Source organism: Danaus plexippus (genome assembly GCF_018135715.1).
Source record: "Danaus plexippus chromosome 18 unlocalized genomic scaffold, MEX_DaPlex mxdp_35, whole genome shotgun sequence".
Taxonomy (NCBI): Eukaryota; Metazoa; Arthropoda; class Insecta; order Lepidoptera; family Nymphalidae; genus Danaus; species Danaus plexippus.
In genome coordinates this window covers 1,814,165-1,833,292 of record NW_026869854.1, presented here as the reverse complement: position 1 = coordinate 1,833,292, position 19,128 = coordinate 1,814,165, and the positions used below count along the sequence as shown (strand labels likewise).

The 19,128-nt window shown below is 28.8% G+C and overlaps 1 protein-coding gene across 1 annotated transcript in view; it reads right to left on the bottom strand.

Moving 5' to 3' along the window:
- Positions 1–17,322, bottom strand: part of LOC116773073 (hemicentin-1-like) — a 111,014-nt gene extending 93,692 nt beyond the window's left edge. Inside the window, exon 1 of the mRNA XM_032665447.2 lies at positions 17,301–17,322. The gene's annotated coding sequence lies outside the window, so the exon portion shown is untranslated. The remainder of the gene's footprint in view (positions 1–17,300) is intronic.
- Positions 17,323–19,128: the final 1,806 nt, after the last annotated feature.

Genomic DNA, 19,128 nt, shown 5'->3' with positions numbered 1-19,128 from the left:
TGCTCGAAGCTATGTTTTCTTATTTATTTTTCATGTTGAATAAGACGATGGATAGAAAAATAATATAAACTAATAAACATATATCATTATCTAATAGTATAATGTTACATAAAATATTAAAAAAACATGAGGAATATTTACAATGTCACAAGAACTTCCACCGACTTCATTATTAAAAAAAGATATCAAAAAAAAATAATTCAACTTAAAATAACATTTAAGAATAAGTATTTTAAGTTCCAAACCATTTGGTATTGTTTTGATTCTTGTAATAGTTATAAATATTATACAGTTGCTTTTGAATTGTAGGATTCAATAAAACTATTGTTGTCTGTATACGCTTATATTTATTTAGGACGAAAATTAGCTAAACCCGAAACTAAAGCAAATGTTTGATAATACAAAAGTCTAAAGTAAATATTTGATAATGCTTCCTAATTTAATAATTATATAAAGGAAACAATTAAACGAAATTTATACGTATAAATATTTAGAAATAAAAACAAAGCACAATTATGCCAAACATATAACTGAGATTTATGGTTTCAGTTATCGTGTTATCATTTGTTAAATCAACTAAAATATATCAAAATATATTGTTATAAAGTTATAGATTAAAAAGAATAAATATTTTAATTTAAAAATTTTAACAGTAACTTTTACTGCTTACTATAAAATAAAGAAATTAACGGACGAGCCGTAATGTAATTTACTTTATTCAGAGCAATGAAACTTTCAAAATTAAATACACAGAACTGTGTTAAAATAACAACCTGCATTGAAAATTAAATTAAACTGAATTTCGTCTCGATTATTTACCTATAAAAACTCTTTTGAAACGTAAAACGAAACGCAATTGAACGCAGCCTTCTGTTGTGAAGTTTCGTTTGAAACTGGATTTTAGAGATGGTCCTGCCTGTGAATCCAGTTGTTACCTGTTCTTGAACAGTATATTACAAATTATCTAGCGCCCCAGTTTAATGGTAACGCACAAGTGTTAGAACTTTGTTCAGAATATTGAACTTGTTGCTTTTAAACGATAGTAATGTATATGGAATTATAATCCTCATCACTTTAATAGTTTTAGTCAACGCTATATATAAAATATATAAAAAATACAATAATAATAATTTCAAAATGCGAGATTAGCTCTTCGACGGGGAGTACTATTAATAATAAGCCAAGCTTTATTAACAACCAAAACATCTAAAATAAAATTCCTATTATCCGAAACCCTTTCTGGAATTGAGGTACGCTGGCATCAAAGGCTCACTTCAAACTTATAACCCTCGTTCAAAACTCTCACCTTCGCCAACAAGGCGTAGGATCGCAATAAATAATACGTTACATTCTCCACTGACCTCCTATCACACAGCTTTGAGTCCAAATTAAAGAATAAAGTGTTTCATCCTCGTAACATGCTATAATGAAGCTTTTGCTAAAATTAAGCAAAATTGAAACAATAAGGAAGGCATTTATGCATATTGTAAAATTAATTTTAAAAAGGGTTTTATACACATATTGTTCTTTAGAACTTAGAATTACGAGTACTTTGAAAAGCATCTCAATGGAATAGCCATATACATTTTCTTTACAGTCATTGTCTGGTTTAATAATACTTTAATAATTAATTTTAATAAAAAAATAATAATATTTAAAACTTTTAATGATGAATTTAAAATTTTCTCATAATAAAAAACTTTAATAGAATATTGTGTTGGCATTAAATTAAAAGTCTTAGTAAAATCGCATTAGCAATTTTGTGTTGAGAAAGAGCTCTCAGCGTCGCAGACCGAAAAACTAGTTATGAATATTTATTATTTACCCTCATAGGCCCGTCCCAAAATTATACCGAGGATAGAAATATGCAAAGTTGTCGAAGTGGGAATTATTCAACACCAAAAAATATTTTTCATGGATTATAGCAAATACATTTGAATAATAATATGTTTTAGAAAACATTACATATGCTTTTGTAGTTCTGTATTTTTTGGCAATGTGTATAAATAAAATTTTAATCAAAATTCTGATATGATTGTTATTATGTTTAATTTTCTCGAAGTTATCAGAGTTTCAGACATTTAAATAAAAAAAAGTAATTAAATCGACGTACCGAACATAAACATTGGTTTCCAATGACAATTACTAATTACTGAGAAATCCCCCTCGCAAACCCCATCAACTTGGGATGCCCCTAATCTTTGTTTACAGCGACACCAATTAACTTGGCCATTAATGGCAGGTAACCCACGCGATGACTATGAACCGGTCAGTCCGACTAGATACATAGGTAGATAGAGCGAATTTGATAAAATAGACAACACACAACATTGTTTAACGTAACAGAAAATGTGCCACTAATTGGCGCCTGAAACAAAGGTATTCAAGGACTAATTTACCATCGAAACAGTTATTATACTAATGATATGTTGCTGCATGTAATAAGTGATAAATGAAAATAGAGAATATTAAGTATAACAAGAAAATAAAGCAAAAACTAAAAGTAAATAGTTGGACGAACCGCTAAAGCCTTGTGTAAATATTTTTTTAATATAAAAAGTAAGATCTTTTATGGGTACTTGATGGTTAAAATGGACCTTTGACGTTTAATGCTTAATTATATACTACGGTACGATTTCGAAGTGTTATATATGAAAAATATAGGGTATGTCAAAGGAAATGATTGACGGAGATCAAAGCTTTCACAAATGAGGTTCTCTCGTGACTCTTGCACGATTTACTCGTATCAACGGAAAAAAGCTTCCGTCAGAGTTCCTTTCAGGCTTTTATTTCGGAGTGAACTTTAGCTATCAGTTCCAAGATCAATGGATCGATTGATGACGAATCATTTTTAGCGTTGCCTTAGGGTGAATTTATTTCGGATACAATTTTACTGCCAACAGATTCAAACAAAAATATAATAATTTTCGTGATAGCTGTTCTACGATATCCTTTCACGTCGATATTGAACCGCATAAACTAATCAAATATTGCTAATAGATGAAATTGATGGAGGTGTTAGAACCACAAGTTATCCCATCCTAATTACTTTATGTTCAAACCTATGTTTGCAGCAAAAGCCAATTAGAGAGTGCGACGAGTTCAAACATAGCCTGCTGGGTAATGATTAAAGGCAATTATTGATAGACGGACAACAGAACTCTATTGACCTACCCTTTATTTGGATTAGGTCGAATAAAGTAAAACCTGCATTTGAATTTCCTAGTGGCTATTCAAAATCTCTGTTTGTTAAAAAGTATCTGGAGAAATTTAGTATTGGTAGTATGACATTTCTAACTCACAATTGAATGTTGTTTTTTCAAATGTAATATTATATTATTCTTTTATTAATATAATTTCTTATTTATACTTTCAAGCCGTAATATAAGAAAATTTTCTTAAATGGGGACCTTAAGTAACTTGGGGCTTAAGACGTTACCAATTTTTAGAAAAAGTAAATTATTACCTAAAAATGTCGTATTAAAAAGATAAATTAGTAAATTTCCATGGCTATTCACGATAGCGTCCGCCATAAAAGAGCCTAAAATATTACTTATATTAGAAAAGATAACGGCTGATTTGATTTACGAACTTACTTTTATTGGCACTGTATTCATTTTTGAAGACATTTTTCTTTTTTGCTATTTCGAATTAGTTCTAGTTACATTTATATTTTAAATACATTTTTATTTGAGCGTATAATATACATTGACTGAATTTTTTCAACTTTTATCACAAACTTGTTAATATTTATTGAATCCTTATAGCAAATTACAAACCAACAAATCGTTAAGTTTGTAAATTTCAATGTTCCATCAATCCAGTATTAGCATTGGATTCGATTTGTTAAATAAATATTGACTCCAATTATATAACTAGATTAACGGTCAGTGATTTTTTGGAACCTTATTTCATAGTTTAAAAAAAAACTGTGGTCGTATCAAATAAATCCTATTTGTTTCTTATATGGTTAACTCGTTTTTAATAAAAAAAAAATATTTCAGCTATAAGTAGGACAGCAATGACAGATTATATATATATTTTTTGATACAGTTACTAGACTATTTTTGTAAGTTTATCATTGTCAACTTTTAACAAACAAAACTTTTACTATTTTATAAGCGATTCCTCCTAAAATAATAATTTTCAATGTGAGCAAAGTGGCGAGATCAATTTTATTATTACAAACGAAATTAATAATAATTTATCTTGGCAAAGAAAGAATTAAAAACTGAACCATTATAAAAAACGTTCAAACATATAACAAATACTGTCAAATACTACGAAGTGTATTTTATTGAATGAAGTGAAAATTAAAATCATAAAACATAGCACATAATCAATTTCGCGGATACAGACAACCATTAACACAATTTTATTCATATAAGCATCTATTCATATCCGAATTCAGACTTTATATATCCTGTCATTGAGGCTTGAAATTGCGTAAATCGTTTTGGTCTATAACAATGGACATGTTATGGACAAGATCATTAACAGGGATTCGGACGTCGCGTAGCGTTGGCACTAATTTGTGTCGGTTGAATGACAGACACACAAACGAACTGATTGACGGCTTTCATTAGCGGAGTTGTATACTTTATTTACTAAGTGAAACTTTACAATGCTTGAAATACTCGAAACACAGCTCCTACGTGTTCGAACTTAACATAAATCTAAATGTTTCACTTTCATTTTAACAAAGTTTCATGTCAATGTTTCATATAGAATGTATCGTCTTTATTTGAATAACAATATTTTTTTCACAAAGTATCTAACAATAATATTAACGGTTAAGTTATTGATTCTATCGTCATTTTTTTCAAGCACATTTTTTAAGAGGTTATATTTAAAAAAGATAAAGTTGAGGCACGATTCTTAGAGACGTCTTCAGCTCCGGTGCTAACGGCGATTAAAGATTTTATGGTCATATAAATATTGGACGAACGTCAGTCTAGGCTCTATCAGAGCGCAACCATTAAATTTCTGATTATAATAATTTTGAAAATACTGAATCTTACACAAAAAATATCAGTATTCATAAATATCGTGTACGGCTAAATATTTGTGAAATAAGAAAACACATAATTCTCTTTAAATTCTAGATAACTTCTAAAATACTATCTGCCATTTTGAGTTTTGTCCATCATTCAGCAGAAATATTGTTTATTTTTATTTTTATTTTTTATCTCTCAATAAGCTATTTCATCTTTTTGCCAGTACATAGATATTATTGTTTTAAGTGGTAAACTTATTAAATTAAAGGATGTACTTAGGAGTGCTAATATATTTTTCATGTTATTTTTAACGAAAAAAAATATTGCTCAATTTATGTTATACGATAGACATGACTTTATTTACTATTCATATTTATCATTTTTTTGCTGAAAGTCCTTCTCTGGTTTTAGCCTGAACATCGATGGTGCGAAAAAAATATAAGCAAGTATTTAAATTCTCCACGACATTTTTTCGATCCCATCGGACATTGCTTAGTTCACAAATGAAAATAAACAAAACTTAGCTAAACATATATCTTTTTTTTAATTTCAATACAATTTCCTATATTTTATTTGTAAGAAACTGTAACTTTTTTTCAAATTATTAATCTTCTTCCAAGTTTATATATAACTATATATATGGGAATAATAATCTAGATGGTTGGCTGTACTATCATCGGTTTCCAGCGTGTTGTCCAAACAATGAGATCATAGAATCAATCGTAGAATGAGTCTGAGTAGTTGTATGTATCTGTTTTCGCTAAAAATTCACGTGTTGACAAGAATAATCGCATACCACCTACCTTACCCAACCGTGTATCCTCTATAATAAAGGCCTATATTTCTAAAAAGCAAGTACTTAGAAATCTACGAAGTCTAGACGTGAATAAGATTAGTCTTAGGGACTTAGGTCCTTAGAGACCTGAAAGGTATTGCAGTCATAGTATAAATATTTGCATCCGAACTGTCTCCTATTTTTATACTATTTTATGATCTCTCTTTAAGTACTGGTATCAAGCCTAACTTACAAACTTTCCAACTTGAAATTAAATTAAATTACTTTTAGTATCTCTAAGGAAAAAAAGAAGCTATGCCAATCCAAGGAATCATCCAATTTCAATTAACTCTATGTTTTGTACGATTATGGAACGTATATTGAACAGGCGTGTCATGGCAGACTTAGATGATAGTGAACTTCTCAGTTGCCGCCAATAATGGCTATACACAAATCGGGAATCTTCACGTGTACGTCAAATACTTACCAATTATGTAGAGTTTATCTGCCGGTTTGGATGATACCGAAAAAAAATTGTAAAAAAACCGTTGTCAAGACCTTTAACTCCCTGATTTATCACGTGCTGTTTGCTATTTTAATGGATATTGCCGCAATTAATCTCTTTGCAATAGCCATTTTTGTATTTGAAAACAATTTCAATGTGTCCCATCTCAAAGCTTATACGTATAAATAAATCGATTTCCACTTATTGCTTGGTTTATTGGAGTCAAGGGAACATAAAAATATTTTTTTTGTTATTATTTTAGTCAACTACAGCTTATCCTATTTCCAAATCCATCCCGTAGCAACATTTTCTCGCTTCTTGTAAAATTTTTGCTTGATGAAATCTAGCTAAAAAATTGACAATTTACTCTCTCAGTATCTGAAAATTTAGGAAATAAAGTCTTATGAAAATAGATAATTGGTTTCATCTTTTAATTCAAATAAAATTTCTATTCCATATCTTGTTATTTTTGGATTTTTGTCTCGATTTTAAAGTTATGGTTAAATTGTATACCTTATTTTTCCTGCTCTTATCACCTGCATAGCTACAAAATCAATAATTTATATATTTTGTAATCTTATGTAGATGTGTGATTTTATGTGATGCAAGCAGGTTGTTTTATTTTGAAAATAAAGTTATTTTCCAACTAAGCCCTTTATAACAGGCTTATTAGTAAATATTTCATGAATTTCAGGTACAAATTATATTTCTTTGATGTTGTTTTATAGCCACTGGAATGCAGATCGAGGAAGATTTGTATACGAGTATGTCTAACGTATGTTTATAAAATGTTCAAAAAAGTTTTTTTTGATACTCCATGAAAAAAATGAATTTCAAATTGAAGTCACACTTTCAACTCGTCTGCCCATGATCAAAGTTGCTGTAAAGGAACCTTAACGTCGAGATTATGTAGTTACAAAAAAATAAAAATCGCATATCAACCGAAAAACTTTGTTTCAGTTAAAAAGCTTAAAATATAATTTTCTTTGTCCATATTATTGCTAAAAATAATTAAAAAAATATGAAAAATTATATTTCTAACTTTTTGACATCAACCTAAAATTACAAGTTTAAAGCAATCTTTAAGTTAATATTACTTTCAAATAATTCTTTAATGTACAAAAAAGAAATGCACTACACAAAGGAACTATTTAGCGTAAAACTATATAGTAGGTTTGGATAAAAACGCTTTAATTTTTATTAAATACTAACTTATTATAAAGTAATAATAATAATATGAAAGAAATTTTAATAAATAGGACTTGCCAACATCTGGATGATTAGTAAAATAAAAAAAAATACATTCCTACGTCGCCAACTCAATTATAGTTACAACTTTTTATAATAAATTATCACATTAAATATTTTTTGTCTCGAAGAGCTGCATGTACCCTTAGCGTTAATTGTAAAGCTTTTTTTTAATAAAAATATTCACATAATATTTTTAAATAAATACTTATTATGATATACTTACTTATAATAATAAATATATAATATTTTTGTTTAATATTTATACGATAATATTCAATTATTTTAAATTCATAGTTATATATTTTTAAATAAGACAATAAATCATTTTTAGTTCTATAACATTTGTGAACAAGAGTAATAAATAAATTAATATTTATTACTGTTATCATAATATTTGTACATTATATAAATATATATAGATAAAATCGATAGATATTAATTTTTACAGAAGTTATTTGACCGATGAACTGACAAACGTTGTAACGAAGAGTGTCAAAGCGATTACTGTGTTTTTTTTCTTCTAATTATTCTCTATATTTGAAAAAAAATTGTTATTTAGGAGGAAATATATAAAAAATGTCCTTTAAACTCACGAACAAGAAAAGAATACTCGAGAACGAGTACTTTAGCGAGAGATCTTTAGGGACTTAACTTTTAAACCATAATTTTACCGGAAACAATTTTTAAACACGAATTTTCATGAAATATTCACAGGTTTTAGAATTCGCAGTTTTAAGATCAAATACCAAAGAACAGCCTTCTTGTAATTTAAAATATATTACAATAAAATTGGTCAAATATAAGCATATTATGAATGTTTTTCATAATTCGACACATCAAGAACAAACACAAATCAGAAATAATACCAAACTACATTCGTAACAATAATTTATTATTCAAAAAGACTATGGTTTACTAAAATACTTTAAATATAGGTACAGACACACAATAGTAATTAATTGACGCACGTGACCGCTCCTATTAAAATGGGTTCAAAGGAAAATCAATATTAAAGGATCTTCAAATGAAGTGGACAAATCGGTTCGTTAGTACGGTGATTATCACCGAATTAATTAGTTTTGCTGCAAATTGACGCTAAGCTCATATTTAAAGCTCACTTTTATGTGATTTGTCCCCTTCATCTGCTCGGTTCTGATAAGTTTTTGTTAAGGTTATTATAGCTTAGGTCATTTTTCATATGTCGGACGTTTTTTATTGGCCTCATTATATCCCGTGGAGGTGATTATCACCGAAATAATTAGTCCGTCAATTTATCGCGAAACTAATTAGTTTGATGTCATTTTTAACCACCACTTATGAGATTTTCGTTTTATCTTTTAAAGACAGAAAGGTTAAAATAATTAATTAATTTAAAAGTGATTTTAATTTACCAATAGCAAATCGATTAATATAAAAGGAATATTAATACTTTGTTGTTTGTTAAAAATTCGTGTCATTATATGATATAATTACAAACAGAAATTATACTAATAAATATGTAAATAAATTAAAAGCTACGAAGTTTTTATAACTTACAAACTGGTTTGTCAAACTCCGTTATTATCGCTTAATTAAATATGTAACTAACATGATAATCGTTATACATATACGGGACTGGAATAAAGATTGTTATCACAAGTGCCACTTTACAAATGTTTCTTCTGTGAACAGAATATCCTAAAATTTCCTTTTATATTTGAAATAACAAGAGTATATCACGAGTGAATGACCTTCCCTTTGAATAGCGGTCAAACGAAAATGGTAACCCATAACATCAGTATCATTTTGTTGAAATATAATAATGAGAGTGAAGATCAAAAAAGTGTTTAAAAAGACGTTTTTAGTCCAACATCTTTTCATTCAGTGAACTAGCTACATACTTACCTTACAACTGTCATTTAACAAGAATACATTCTAGGCTACTTCTATTCTTAATGGATACTAACTTACTTCATTGTATTCGCTCACTGTGGACTCTGGTATTAAATGTTAGGAGAATTAAAGTTGAATATACAATAACACAAAGTATAGTATTTAGAGGAAATATAAATTTAAAAAAATTTTGTCATCCATAGCTACATGTGACTTAAAAAAATATTTTTATAGTATATTAATTCAGCAAACTTAAATTTGCCTCACATTTATTTTATCTATGTATGTTGTATGGCATACTTTGAATAACAATTTTACGAAATCTCGTAAGGAATTATTAATTTATGTAAATGTACTCGTATTATATAAAATCATCATCGAGAGACTCCTGGTTGTCTACTCATACCCAGCTTTATGATAATTAAAAAAACTCATGTTTATAAAACCAGTTTATAATAAATTTTTGTAACACGTTTTTATAAATAAAAATGGTTCGGAAAACGTTCAGATGTTCGTAAAAAAGTCGCAAAGATGCCTATTAGGAAGTTCAAATATTATTTATATATATTTTTGTAAACATTTCATAAAAGATATAACCACAATGTGCTTGCAATGACTTAATCAAAATCAGTTCTTTAGAAACACTATGCCGTGATATGAAATTCAAAAAAGGTAATAATTATCATCTATTTGTAATTAATTATAAAAAAAACTTCTGCCAATAAACTTAAATAGACAGAATACGTTCTACAGGCTATAATTTTCTAAAGGCTATAAAATTCGTAGAATTTGTTAAAATGTAAATACAATATACTTTTGATATTTTCTTAGATCAATACGTTTCACTTGTGATTTATTAATTAAGTCATATCCCTTGACATTTTATGTTCATGTAATATTAAGCCTTGTCCCTAAAATGATAGTAAAGCAGATTAGCCTTTTTATACATTTAAAATTATTTTTTTCTTTTTTTTTTAACATACATATAGACTTCTTAGTAAAATATAAAACTAAAATATTTATAACTCTGAACTCTGTATAAATTTAGAGTCGTTTCAGATACTAGGAATTTTGTCATATTATTTTAATTAAATTTATAATAGGTATGGTTATTAAGTATTATTAGAAGTGAATACAGCAACTTTTAAAATACCTTAATTACTGATAATTGCTAGTGATACGGTAAGTTCAGAGTAATCATCTTCACCTAGGGAAATAGACTAATCACGAATGTTTTAAAACAAAGTTTATTTCCTTGTGGTATGGCCGATACTATATATAGTGATGTTTCTAATATAATTTATACAAAGAAAATATCCTCCCAAACTACTGGGCTTGTATTAAAAATATTATTTAAAATTTTCTATAACAATACATAATTATATTATTTGCTATTCATATCTTTTAAACCTTTATAATTGATATTGGTTTTACATTGATTAAAAAATATTTTTTAACAGAGTGCCACATTCCGAACGGTATGACGGCGTACTGTGGACGACCTCTGTCCCATCTAGGGGACATAGGACATAGGAACAAGAAGAGAGAGAGACAGTTAACTTCATATGAAAATGAAAATGAATAATAATTCTTCAATGGTAATAATTTTTGTTCACTTTGTAGTATCTTCTATTTTATTTTAGTATTGGATAGCTTACTGAAAAAGCCATTTCAAACATTTTGCGCTCTTGCTTTGATCCTGCGTGCTTTTTTTAAAGACATTTATACACAGTTTGCAGTCCGTTATATCTGGATCTAAAATTATTTTCGGAATATGAAACTTGTTTCTGGTACTAGAAATACATGTTTTTTTTTTATTTGAAGTAAATTATGAGGCACCTTTGATGTACCTAAGGTCTTGTTACTTAACTAAATTCTCAGCACCTGTTTCAGGCTCAAATTTGTATGCAAATCCATTTAAATCGCACCGGACATAGATTTCGTAACTCCATTTGTGTGTCTTGTTAGAATGATGTCCTCATATTGTGTTGATCTTCGAGGAGCAAGTTTGGTTTTAAGCCCAGAAATACTTATCGTGGGCACATTGTAACAGATTTTTAACATTTCTTTTTTTTTAAGATAAGGGTATAATATGAATGTATTTACTCTCAAAAAATTAATTTAGTTATTACCCAGTTAGCATGCCTCTTTAACTTATGATTGACATTATATACATTGAATTTTAAGTTTACGGCTTTTTAAACACCTGATTAGATTATAATTTTGATTTTATACTCTGTAATAATAAGATTTTTCCAAAATTGTGTCGCATTGTAAGGGATTTTTTTTGTCTGAAATATAAGCTGGTGGCATCTAGTTTTTGAGAACTACCTACCTTACTGTTCTATTATTTTCAATGAAATCATCTTCAATTAATAACTACAAATGGATTTTGAAAAAGCCTCCTATAAGGTTAAACACATTATTCTCATTTAAAAACTACAAGAGCTTGGGATTCAATGTGATCTTCTAAAATGCTTCAAATCCTATGTCACAATAAAAGTAAAAACATTTGGTTCCAGGAAATGTTAGCGGCATCTTTATAAAGGTATTATCTGACGTTCCTCAGGGTTCTATTTTGGGTCCATTGCTATATTACACGCAGGTCTGTGTCATTTTCCTATGTTTCGTGCATTCACAATATATATGTTCGACGAAAAAAACTATTTCTTGCAGTAAAATTTTAGTTTTTACTATTGTAATGTTATCCAAAAAGATTTTAATAATATGTCAATTTATAACAAGTGTAATAGAATAACTGTTGTCATCAAAAAGTTGAAATATATAAGTTCTAGTCGAAACATTAGGATAACTTATTATATTTTTAACTTTGATGGAGTTTCTATTGAATTAGTAGACTTTATCAGAAGTCTGAGAATCCAATTAGACGAAAAAATTACAATAGCCGACCATATCGATATAGTAATTAGGAAATGCTTTGTAAATAACAATAATAGTACGCGCACGTTATTCGTTGCAAGGTGTACATTTTGTAAAAATAACTTTATTATTGGTAGTGTTGTTGTTATTATCGATATTTCTTATGCAGCAGTATGTGATCTCCTTGGCAGACTTTATTCAAGGATACACTGTACCCAGTCTAGAAGGAATTTCTACACATTTTATGACGCTTGTCAATATTCCCTAATAAAACCACTTAAATTCGACATATACAGTGTGAAATTGACTGTAGGAAGTTGCTCTCTGCCTTTTCTCTTTCCTTTTCCAGTCATCGTAGAAAGCATGCTGAATTATTTGCCGCTACTAATATTAATACGGATTATCCCTCTTATTTAATATTATATCATATCACCTAGCCGACAAAGCCTAAAATGGCTATATATCTAGCCTATAGTGTTAATTTATTCAAAGCTAAAAAACTAATTTTAGAGAGCATGTGTATCGTTAGTAAATATATTATGTTTACTGTTAGATTCTCCAATAAAACTTATAAAATATATATTATTTATGTCTATCATTTTATTTTAATTTTATTTAAGAGTCATTATCGAGAAAGCGTTTAAAAATATTATTAATATTACATACCCTATACAATCGATACACATACAATCCATGCTTCCATTTACTTAAATTTTTCTTTTACAGACAACGACACTTATTATAGTTTTTATTTTAAATATTAGTGCTAATGTAGTTCAAGTAGCTCGGCTTAGATACAGTAGTGCAGTAAACATGTGCATATACAACAAGACATGTCGAAGAACATTATGGCTTCTGACATGCGATACCGACTCGCAATCTCGCAATGTAAATCAATGGCCAAAATAAATTTGTAATAAACAGGAGTACATAGAATGAAAAAAAAATCAAACAAACAGTTCAGTTAGTGTCTAGAAAAATGTAAAAAGGTATCTTAAACTTAGCTTTTCTCATACAAAAATTTAAATAACTTTTTTTGCTCGTAAGTTTACGGTACATAACATTGTTTTCATTCAAGAGATGTCACGTCGGTTATCATTTGGCAAATAAACTCACTTAACAAAAAATAAAAATAATATTTTAATGTAACAAATAATATTTAAAGCGTGAGAAATATTACATTAAATTGTTTGAATGTAGAGAAGAAGACATCGATTAATTATAGCTTGTAGACTGACGTGAACAAAGGCGAGAATCTCACAATAAATTACGATAATATTTTCGTTTAGATAACGTTCTCATGAAATGCTTTTAGATTTGGGCTACAAGAAACCTTTCGGCGCAATCGGTCTAATAAAGTACAATTAGATGCTCGATTCCAATAAATGTTTTTGAAGTTTTAATACAATCTAATCAATGTGTCTTCGTGCTTTATTTACGACAAAGCCTTGATAGCATAATGGGAGATGAAGTTGGCGGTGGCGCGATCAAAGCTACTAGGATAGAGGAAATTATTACTTAAGTTCAACCAGTAGAGTCGAAATTCATGGTGTGCTCTCTAAGGATGCATCAAGGTTTTGATACGCCGATATAATTTTAACATAATGTCAACGTGTTTTGTTGAGACATACTTGTATCGAATTTAAGGATTATTATGAGAACAGAATTCTGTTAAAAAATAGATAATTTATACTGTTTAACATTAAAGCCGCTTTACAATTAATTTATTTATAGCCATTAAATTAAAAAAGAAAACGTATTTTATCATGTTTGTAAAACTGTTATGAAATATTTTTTTTATATACTTAAAATGTATAGATTAATATTTTTTTAGAGGAGAGAAGTAATAGAAAGTTATTGCTTAACAGCAGTTTTAATAATTACGAAACAAATTCAGAAACTTTTAAAAGTTTATATTTGTTTTATGGCCTAATATTTGGAAGTTGGATTCCCTTTAACAGGTTACATATTGTCAATTAAACATCTTAATATGTTCATTGTCACGCTTTCTACAATATCAGGATTTTGTTTCTTTATTCCGCAGCTACAAAACTTCTATACAGATATCTTATACTTTTAAAACAACCAGTCACAATTTAAAAATCAGATTATTTACTTATTATCAATTTAAAAACAAACATGGCGGCAATTCAAATGTTTCGGTTATCTCAAAAATCAAACCATTTTATCATCATGGCCCTCATTGGTTCGATGTCATCGATATACTGGCACGCCACATTCATATAAAGCGAAGCTTATCAGAAATAAGCGTAGAAATCTAAGAATATAACGTACATACATATTTTCTTTTCCAGAGATCTAAGCGATAAGGAATATAAATAACATAGTATCGCGTGTTGTACGGTGGCCGATATGTTTTTATTGATAGGTTCAAATATAATCTCTATTTCCTGTTGTAAAGGTTGTATGTTGTATAACTGATACCGTGTAGGTTACATGAGTTCCGCAACGTCTCCGCCAATTTCCATTCAGGATCGAAGGTTAAACGAAGCGTTTGAATACTTCCTTCATCCAGACGTAGCCAGGGAATATTTAGAAATCAAATTAGACAATACTGTCATTATTAAAAAAGATTTTGTATTTTTATATCTGGAACATGTTTATAAGCAATCAGCTCTATCCTATAAAATTTGATTTGTGGTTTTATGTTAATAGCGGATCTATGTTACTCTCCTATTCGATGTTAAAACTATGAATATAAATTTTCCATTCCTAAAAAAATGATTCAAGGATTCATTTTGTGAAGAGAAAAAAGCAAAAACAGAAGGACTGTTGAATATAGACATTAAAGTTAAACATACAAATACATAAGACATGCGCTAGCAATGCAATGCATTCTGACGGTAAAATAAAGTATCTACTTAGAAAAAGGGATCATTTGATAAAACAAATTAAGTAACCATTTCATAAATGATAATATGCGCTTACTACACAAAGAAAATGATCTTATACTTGCGAATACACTTGAGCATCAACGGCTGCGGATTTTAATACAAGTTAATTGAGTAATATGAATTTTTGAATTTTGTCTCTACTGTCGCTATTTTATCAAACAGTGATATACATGTTTAAAAGAAAACATAAATTACGTTAATAAGATTATAACGTTGTTAGAATAAACAAAAACCGATACTATTGAATATTTTAGCACCAGCGAGAAGAGTTCTAATGATAAATTCAAATCTCGCCTCTCGGGAACAAAGCAATCAGATGCCGTACAAAGGTTACCTTGCTTGCGGCGAAAGTTTACCTACAAACTTGAGGAGAGCGTACGCCGTCACTTTGGTTTACAGTTGATTAAAATTTTGCTCGATGGATTTTAATGCGGTTTTGCCAATAACATTCCTCCTTCCTCCTTCGATTATCTAATTCTGCTTGTTAGTTCAGTTTGATAATTTTAGTTAAAACTCGTCGGCGCTTAATCAAATTATTTCGGACATCAATTTTCATGTTCTTATAATATTACTGTACCACTTGCCAGTCCAGTTTGGGTAGATTTCATATTCATAGGGATCCTGGAGTAATGAGATTCAGAAACCAAACTTAGATTGCCGATCCAGAAGATAAATACGAAAATACTAAAAACTTTCAAAACGACTTTTTAAAGTTTTCTGCTCTTTACCGATTTCAGCTCAAAATTTACTAGAGCTATAAAAGAATAGTGCAGTATAATGTAAGAATTGTTATTTATATGAACAAAATCTATTTTCTGCAAAATTCCGTCAGTCAAAATATTGGATTTACAAGAGGTACTGTATTTATTTTGATACTTAATTCACCCATTTAGTTTTATATATATATTCGTTTAATACGTATTTTAACACATTACTATACTCGTTAGCTATTTTAGTCGCATTTGCTTAAGTTTTATTTATATGTAGAACAATTATTATTGCACGTGGCAAAAACTTCCTATTAAGTTTTTTAAAATAATATTACTTAAAATATAAGTTCTCTTGAAATTAATGTAAATATAAATTTAGGGATGTTAACTATTGCCACAAAATTAACCTGAAACCGTGACTAGCCATAATTAACGTTTTAAGTAATGATAAGAATCTGTTTATCTTCTCTTCTTAATATGGAATGTACTATTTGCTACTTTGTGAGTACCGATACATCACAACTAAATATATTTATTTTAAATAAAAAAATGACTTATTTTATACTCGCATATTATGAACATTAAAAACCATATAAAAATTTAACTGGGCACACAAATATAAAGACGAATTATTTACTTCAGATTGTTTTTATTGCGCGATCGTCCAGAAGTTTTTAATACGCTTAAGTTCACAACTTGTTCTGTTTATTGTCAAGGGAAATATGTATTTTGTCTAACTTTGCCGAATCATTGACCTTAATAAAAAATAGGAAGCTTTACTTTTGTTTTCATTATATATAAAGAATGAAAATACAAAGTTGTAATTCATTATTTTAAAATTTATTTATCGTGTCTGGTGTATAGGGTTCATGAAATATTGTGTTGTTTATCCTATTTCCATTATATATACATACATACATACATATGGAATTTTTAATATAATTTTATACTATATGATAATTGGAAGGCTAAAAGAAATTTTTAACAATAATGGAATAATCATACATATTGGTAAATAAATGGAATTTAAAATTTTCCTACCACCCAACAAGGATTCTTAAATGAAGCGGTAACAAAAAATGTCGTATCCAATCAATTCTTCGCCCGTAGCGGGTATGCTTTAACCTTATAAATAAGTCCTTATATTTAATATTTCATCTTTATACCAATACAGTTAAGATAGATATTTGCTTGTTTTTTGTTTTCTTGATATTCCATCAAGTCCAAAAATTGGGACGCTCCGAGACATTGATTTCCTTAATGTTTGACTGAGTATCTATCAATTTATTTGATTCGTTTGATTTAATAGTCGATTGAGATATTAATTAGGCGTAAATAAGAAAAGGCATTGGAGGAATATAGTGCAGCTGCCATCTTGTTTTTATTGATACTCACATTATATCTTCCTTTAATATCTGGAACAGAAATAACATTATTATTTGTTATTTGAAATATAATACAAAATAATAAATACAAATTGATTTCTTTCTAACCATAATAACAAAATATAACAAAGAGATTGCCGAAATCTTTGTTTACGTGTACTTCATTCATTGTTAGGCTTCTATTATCTTTTTATAGGCTTCTAAGCTGTCTGAAGCACACCTATTTCATGTACTACAAATTGAAAAGCGTTTCCCACCATAATCTCACATCAAAAACCATAATATTAAAGAACCACTGTACAATATACTAATCCAGCGTTATCTGGAAAATAGGCTCTGTGTAAATGGAAAAGGCATTATCAGTTCCCGAAGGACCATCCAGTTTGGAGCTGAAGGCTGGAAGGGTCTATTATGTAAATTGTGATGATATTTTTTATTAAATTCGTAACACGATATTTTAATAGAAGGCTTTTAGTCAATGCAAATTCCTTAATGGCCAGTCTTGGCGTTCTATCAGCGTTGAAGGTAAATTTTCTTATAGCAGAATGATGTTACCCGATTTTATGCTAAGATTTTATAATTTGTTTTGAATTTTAAAGTGTTCCATATTTTGCCGTTTTAATGGAATTTACTCCTTTGCGGAATATATGTTTGTTTTATTTTTATTTCATTATAATGAAATTTTCGATTTTTTATATAAACGACGATACCTTTGTCGTGATTTAAAATTTTTAAAATTTGTAGGAAAGAGTAAAATAATATTTTGTGTCCGTATTACCAGCCCAAAACCTTTCTGTCGTTCACTAAACCTTTGAAATAACCTATTACCTGTGGTGTCTTATTCAGGTTACATACATTCTTTTTATTACTGTAACCTTCTCTGGTCTTTACGTGCTAAATTCCCTATAATCCTCCCTAAGCCCCGAGTGGGAGTCCATGGATGAAAAACATCTTCGGAACTTTACTGTTACTCTTTTATACATTACATTGGATTAACATCCGGGCATTTATTTTTATTCTATATTTGACTAAGCACACAATATTGAAGATTTGTCAAATAAACAAAAATATTTATAGTTATCTCTAGGTATTTTGAATGACAATTGATTTCTGTGTAATAGCAATAGACGAAATTTGAACCGATTTATATTTTAGGTTAAAATAGCGTAGCTTTTATAAAAAACTTATGATATTTTACGACATAAACAAAGAAAAGATATAAATGTATTTCATCCAAGAATTTGCAAAGGTCTAATTTCCAGCATACCTATTCCCGAACAAAGTGCACATAAAGTAAATATGAGGGATAATGATATAAATTCCTGTCCATAGGCCGGTTAAATGCTAACACAATATACAGACCCACTATTATATGAAGGATAAGCCCACTTTGAAACAAGACACTACAAAAGGGAACCCCATCAAAATTCTGATGCCGTCAGAGCCCATATTTATCATTTTCCGCAATTTTCACTTACTGCGGAACATAGTGAGAGAGGTTCAAGCCATACACTTAACTATTTTTAATGTATAAATAAAAATAATGGAATAATATTTTATTTAGAAAATGGATAGATCGTTATAAAGAAGCCATGATGTGATCAAAAAGTGAAGGATCTAAAAAATAAGGGATAAGTATATTTTTTTCTTTCTAAAGGAGCTATCACGTTGTAACATCCTTTTAATGAGCACGGGCCCTACGCACTTTTATCGCAGTTCAAAGTTCATTATTTCTTTTGAAACTCATGCCCTTATAGCTTAGCTCGTTATGCACTCCTTTCTTAAACCATGACCTTTTGTATCTCATGGAACCGCGCGCCATTGATAGTTTACGCCTT